The following is a 6000-nucleotide window of genomic DNA, read 5'->3' on the forward strand; positions in this document are numbered from 1 at the left end:
GATTTTGAACACTGTCTCTACAAATAATTGATTATCGTTTGTAAACGGGGGGCCATTTTTGCGCCTATTTTAGGATCGTCCGTGGAGAGACTGCACACGCTAGGAGTAGCGTCTCCCCCTTCATGTGCCAGTAAATGAGGAAGCTCTTCATTTCCCTTAACAGTTACTGGTTGTCTCCGTTCCTGAAAACCGGAATCAAAATCCACTTATCTTACCCCTGAACAAGATTCCACAGTGTAGAATACTGGTGTTTAGAATGTTAATGAATCCTGCCCTCCGGATATTTTCTTGCAGCAATCTGAGAAGAACGGCCCACCCTCTGGAACAAAGAAGCAGTTAGAAAATAACAATTTCATGTTTCGTACACCTGGGCAACTAGCAAACCCCTGACAATCACAAGTAGTTCTCTTTGCTGAGAGCCAGGATCTTGCAACAGCTTGTAATTAGTGCTGTTTAGCATTTAATTTGCCTTTAGTTAGGTAACAAGCATCTATTGATTACCTGATAGGATTGGAGCTCTGTGCTAAGCACAGGACGGGGACAGAGTGATGAATGAAGCACAGTCTCTACTTATGGTCTACTTGGGGCTGAAAACACACACCTTGGAAAGGAAACTTGAAAACAGGTACAAAATGTTTTCTTAACAAATGTAAACCAATACCCTATTATAGGGAGTTATTACTCTTTCAGAATTCAAGGCTGTAACTCCTGGCACACTCCATTCTAAGGAGAAAGGTACTCGCTGTCACATCTTGTCTCACAGCGAGAGTGGGGACACCCCAGTCCCTCATTCTCTGGGCTAAGGAAGGTTCCGGCCTTCTCCTCCTCTGGAGACCCCCAAGTGTGGTAGGGACCCAGGAGAGAGGTGGCCACCAGCCCCTGAAAATCAGTCTGTCTGCCATAACTGGCAACCCTCCTGATGTCTTTGGTAAAAATGGAAACCTGGGTACCTACAGGACGGCAGCGTCAGTGAGCTAAGTTAATTCACGATGGCCTCCCGGAGACTGTTTTGAGCCCAGCTTGCGGCAAGGTGGTGGACCTGAATCGCCAACACTTGGAAATAGCAGGGAAGGCTTTCCAAGAGGGCAAGATGGTCCAGCCGAGTTGGGGAAGAGCGCGTAAGGCGTGTAGGAGTGAGCTGTGTGGCCGGACCAGAGAGGGCGCACGTGGTGAGTCACAGACGATGTGCTTGCAGAGTCTGAGACTGTGTTGAGATGACCAGGGAAGGCTGAATTCAACGGATGGTGGGACCGTTCAGACCACCCACACGTCACTGACGGTCTCTTCTGAGCTAACTTCTCGGCACCAAGGAAAGTGAAAGAGACGTGGCCGTAGCCTCAAGAAGCAGATGGTCGCAGGGCCGGGGTCTGTTATGAGAGGCACAGGAGTGGGCGTGGGAAGGAGACTTCAGGGGTTTCTTGGAGTAGACCTTGCCCGTGCTGAGCTTCAACCTCAAAATCAGCGTAATCTGGGCTGAGCTGGGGATGGCAATCCAGGCAGAGGGAAGAGCCTGAGGGCGGCACAGAGGCCCAGACAGCCAGTAGTTCTTGAGCAGAGTGAGATGGGCTCCAAGCTACCAGCTGTATTTGAGTAAAAAAGACTTTCTGGAAATCACATGTACTATGGATTGTAAAGGGGGGAAATGAGAGACAGCAAAAATAGGTGGGGGAGATTTTAACCAGTTCACTTAAGTTTTTCCAGGATGCAAAAGATTGGAGAAGAGAGAGTCTTGTTGGCCTTGGGAGTCTCTCCTTCTGCAGAGATGGCCTTGCTCGTGATATTTTAAGGCTTCTGTTCCCAGCTGGTGCCCAACACCATGGATACATGTAAAGATGACAACTTTAAAGAGGGGGAAATGCATTTTCTGGTTGATTTTTTTATATTTTAAACACACTTAGCATTCTCTGGTGTTTAAAGAATGCTTTTAATAGAGCACAGATTCCTTCCGTCAGCGGTGAGGGGACAGATTTAAGGACTGCAGCTCAGACATCGGGTGCCAACTAGCTTACAGGGATCCAAGTGTGAGAATCAGATTGTCATTTGATGTGTAGATCTGGCAAAGGCTCAGCACGCCTTGGCGATGGCTGCTGTGGGCCCAAGCTGTGTGACAGGTGCTTCTGTAACAAATTCTCTTTGCCCTCGCTGGCAAAGTCCATCACTGGCTAAAAATTCACGGTCTCCCCCATTGATCAGCTCCTCTCGGGTTGAATTGATAGACAGTGTGACCACTGAAGAGTCACAGCATGTTTGAGCTGCATGGGTTTTCAAGACACCTGATACGAGACCTCCTCATTATGAGACGAAAAGGGACCTCCCCCTTGGTCCCACCAATAGTGGCAGAGCTGGGTTAGAACCGGTTGCCTGACTCATTTTAGTGCATCCTATTTCTCCCCACCGGGCATGCCCATCTCTGGCCCCTGCCCTGCCCACATCCCACCTGCTGCAGACTCAGCTCTCACCCTATTTCTTACATCCAGCAGTCTCCCTGCTGTCCCTACAGTCACCTCTCCTTGCTCGGCACCCCCGGAGTGCTGGCTCTCCGTACCACTCCTTTTGTTCCCGATTGGTGAGGAGGCAGGGCACCAGCCTAGTTCTTGCCTGGGAGGTTACGGCCCCCAAGGGCAGGACCAAGAACAGTGCATAGAAGGGACAGGGCAGATGGTTTTCAGAAAAAACAAAACCCACTCCAAGAATGAAAGATTCCACTCACTCATTAGGCGCTAACCATATGCCAAATTCCAACGTAGGAAAAGCCTGACACAGCACGGTCCTGCTTTCAGGGTGTCTCTGTCCACGTGGGGAGACAAGTGCAGAGCAGTGAGGCGGGCGGGATGAGAGGAAGGCAGGGGACGGCTGGGCGCGGAGGGGAGACATTCACCAGGTGAAGGCAGGGCTGGGCATCTCAGGCGAGGGAGGCCAGAGACGGGGTCCGCCCCGGGCTGGGGTGGGGGTCTGCACAAGTGGCCGGAGAGGACTGCCAGCAGTGGAATGGCTGTCCCAGGAGGTGGTGAGCTTGTCGGGGAGGGATGTCCAGGGATGTCAGAGGGCATCCCTCAGCTGGGCGAGGCTGGACCATCTGGCCGACGAACCATCCCAGTCTGAAAACACTCGTTCTACAGTGAAGGGTGGAAGAAGCTGCTGCACGGGTGGGGCGGAGGGCCAAACCCTACGGGAGGGCGGCATCCGCGGCCCAGAGTCCTCGGGGACACCCACGGACTCCCTCCACCCGCTACCAACTGCAGCCACTCTGCTCAGAAAGGTGGTAAAACCGTCCCTCACGTGGGACCTCCTGGTACGGACTGTGCGCCTCGCCTGTATCCACAGGGCTGAGGGCCACATCCGGAGTGAGGGACCTAGCTGTGGACGGAGGAGCTCGGCTGTCACCGGTGACTTGGCCACTAGGGGGTGCTCACCAGCAGTGCCAGGCACAGACCATCAATTCTGCGAATCGTATTCATGCTTTCAAAGCCACTTAGACCTCGCTAGGACCATCCCGTGCGGTAAGCAGGATGAAGATAACCTCCGTTACGTAAATTATGACGCCGGATCAGAGAAATTAAGTGGCCTACGTGCTTAGGTGGGAGGGCCACCAAATCTGTGCCAGGAAGGCCCTCCTGGGCCTTTCAGACAAAGAAACTGGGTGAGTGGGGGGTGACATGTCCCGAATGGCACAGTGTCAGGGCCAGGCGGAGGGCACAGGGGTGGTACCAGCTGGTGAGGGGCTGTGGCTGAATCCAGCTGTTTGGGAGTAAAGCCCTATGCTGGTGCCCCAGATACTTTCTGGAATCTTTTTGGTCTGCGAAGTCAAAAGGCCAGGCCACCAGGGACTCACTGGAGGCCCGTGACGTGCAGGAATCCTGAGGGGTGTCTGTAACATCAGCCATCTGCCCAGGCCTCTCTCCTCTCCATCTGGCCAGACGTTCCTCACCTCACGGCCCCCCAAATCCCATCCACGCCCGGATGCTACCCCATCGGTCATTCCACCCTCCGAACTGGCTTTACTCGTGGGCTTCACGGCACCTTTTGCCTTGAATCATTTCGCCCTTGACTTTGCTCCGTGTGCACAAGGTAGGAGCCGGTTCCCAGCACACACGGCCCGAGAACGCTTAGAGCCAGCTAAGAGTTGAAAATGCAAACCAGGAAGCAGTCCTTCAGTTAAGCCCTCTTGTGCCTTCACTTCTTTGTACAAAATCCAGCCCTCACGACCTGCAAGGGCTTCTGTGAGCTGACTCCTGGCCTCCCTCCAAACTGGGTCCCTACCGCCCAGTCTCCGGGCACTGCCCAGCACACTCTCGCTGCCCCGCCCCTCCCCCAAGCGGCCCCAAGCCTGGGTCCCTCATGTCCTCCTGGTCTCAGCTCAAGCAGCATCTCTGCACTGGGCTTCCCCTGGTCCTCCAGGAGCACGCCGGTCCCTTACAGCCTGCTTGAGCCTGTACTCACCCCACGTCTCGTGACGTCATCTCCCCACGAGAGCGTGAACACCACGCAGGCCGGGGCCCTCTGCCGCATCACTGCATCCCCAGTGCCTCTAGCAGGGCCCCGTGCAGCGTGAGTGCTCAAGTGGGTACTCAGTGAGTCCATAGGATGTGGTGAAACATCAACTAGGCAGGGCCAGAGTGGGCATTCACTAAATAGCACCAAGAATGTATGGCACTGCCCTGCTTCTTGATCCAGTGGCTCTACCTTTATTGTCTGCTTTATTTTAGGTGATTTGTAAGTGATTTGGGAGCAGACCCCCTGGGACATAGCAGACTGGATATTCCTTTAACTAACCTGGGGCCTGGGGGTCTAGGGTCATCCCAGGTACCAAAATAAATTCCGGGATTTCACCTGAGACCTAAAGGAACTAGTCCATTTGAAAATAAACATGAGTTTTCAGAAAGCCGAAGCTTTATTCACTAAAACAATGTCCTGGACTTTCCTTCCACAAGGAATCGGTTAGACGGACTCTGGAATTCACAGGGGCGAAGTGCAATCAGCCGGGTTGGTCTCTATACCACCGTCCACCTTGTTGAAAATGGGACCTTCCAAGACAGAGACCGAGACCCCTGGACCCCCAGGTGCACCAAAACCTCTCCCATGCTTTTCTCCTTTCCCCCCACCCTTCCTTTCACTTCAGCTTAAAAAAGATACCAAAGGTGAAGGGACAAACAGTGAGGGAAATCCAACCCTTGGAACGCTGAGTCTTGAGTGACCCAGCCCGACACGGGCCCAAGACCCTCTGAGCCCCAGGGACGGAGGTCAGCGGGGCTCACTTCCCGTTGCCCTGAAGCGCTGAGGGGACCACGCAGGGCCCCCATCTGCACCCGTCAGCACAAGCTGGACACAAGGCATGGGACGTGTCTTTATTAAAGACGCAAGCAAGCACAGAAGTACCACGTGTGGAGCTCAGTAATATCCATACAGTACTAGAAATAGAAAAATAGAAAAGAAATTTCACAGAAAGCTGCCTCCCTCGCAGATACACAGAAAAGGTGTGGCTAAGCCCCCCACGAGACGCCGAGTACCACCTGCCCTGCTCCAGCCGCTCTCCTCAACGAGTAACAAAGCGCACGTCCGCACCTTCCAAAGGCACCACGCAGAAGAGAGCCCCTCCGGCCACCACTCCGGGCACTTCCCAGCCGTACAGACAGCCGGGACGGCCCCGTCCCACCGCGGCGGCAGCGTGCGTACAAACTGGCCGCCGGCCCTGCTCTCACCTGGCCGCCCTTCCATCGCTCCTCCGGACTAGCGTGGGCCAGTCAACGAAGCGAGTGGTGGGGCAGTAAAGACCGCACCTCCGCTCCCTCGGACACAGCGCCGAAGGCGACATCGCCAGCCCCGTCTGGGTGAGACAGGGCGCTACGCTCGCACGTCGGGTCTCTGGGGCGCAGAGCTGCAGGCCCAGGTGGGACAATGAATGGTATGTAAAGACCCAGGAGTTCTAGAGTTTACCATCAATCATCTGTTTGCCAACATAAGCAGGTTTCTGCTTTGGGGAATGAAAGTAAGACTGCGGAA

Source organism: Eschrichtius robustus, chromosome 13, assembly GCF_028021215.1.
Source record: "Eschrichtius robustus isolate mEscRob2 chromosome 13, mEscRob2.pri, whole genome shotgun sequence".
NCBI classification, from domain to species: domain Eukaryota; kingdom Metazoa; phylum Chordata; class Mammalia; order Artiodactyla; family Eschrichtiidae; genus Eschrichtius; species Eschrichtius robustus.